Source organism: Tupaia chinensis, unplaced genomic scaffold, assembly GCF_000334495.1.
Source record: "Tupaia chinensis unplaced genomic scaffold, TupChi_1.0 Scaffold146187_1, whole genome shotgun sequence".
Lineage (NCBI taxonomy): Eukaryota > Metazoa > Chordata > Mammalia > Scandentia > Tupaiidae > Tupaia > Tupaia belangeri.
The window spans coordinates 1,962,202-1,963,027 of record NW_006206042.1 but is presented as its reverse complement, the minus strand read 5'-3'; the positions used below and the strand labels follow the sequence as shown (position 1 = coordinate 1,963,027).

At 41.4% G+C, this 826-nt stretch overlaps 1 pseudogene; it reads right to left on the bottom strand.

The window, feature by feature from the left end:
- Window positions 1-738: 738 nt before the first annotated feature.
- Window positions 739-826, bottom strand: part of LOC102502394 (olfactory receptor 10J3-like) — a 4,566-nt pseudogene continuing 4,478 nt past the window's right edge.

Here is an 826-nt window from a genome sequence, read left to right as displayed (position 1 = left end):
AGGAGGGGGAAATAGTGAATCTAAGAGGAAATTATATTAGAAAAAACTAAGTTGACATGCCTCACTTTCCCCTATGGAGCTTCGCTGGTCCCAAAGAACAAAATATTTGAAGATTTTTGTAAAGTACCTGACATGATTCTTCTTTAAATAAAAGCAGGAGGGGGAAATAGTGAATCTAAGAGGAAATTATATTAGAAAAAACTAAGTTGACATGCCTCACTTTCCCCTATGGAGCTTCGCTGGTCCCAAAGAACAAAATATTTGAAGATTTTTTGTAAAATACCTGACATGATTCTTTTTTTTGAGAGAGAGATTTTTGCTATAGGGCATGTGTACTTGCTGGAGACACACACACAGGGAGATAGAAAGAGAGAAATTATCCCCTAGGAGAATGTCATGCTACAGTCCTTTCTCTTCCATTGTCCTCTTGGGATTTGGGGCATGCACACATGTGCATCAGGCATGAGTTTCAATTTGCTGGGTCTGGGACTCAAACCACAGTTGACTATGTGGGAGTCTATGCCATCTACTGGTTCCAATTATTCTCCTTTGTTAATTCTATCTCAAAAGACTAAGACCTGGTCATGCTCTCTTTTACCTGGTTTGGTGCTAATCTGAGAGAAGGTATTACCTGCAGTTGCCTCATGGGCAGTTCTTTGAAGAAGAAGGTGGTGTTCTCACTCACCCACACTTTGGAGGAAGGAGTACATGAATAGGGGCTGTCACTATCTGGATGAACTAGAGACTGAACAGTTTTGTTACCATGGTTCTGTGCAGAGCACCTTGACCTCCTTGTTCCTCAGGTTGTACACAACAGGGTTCCGCA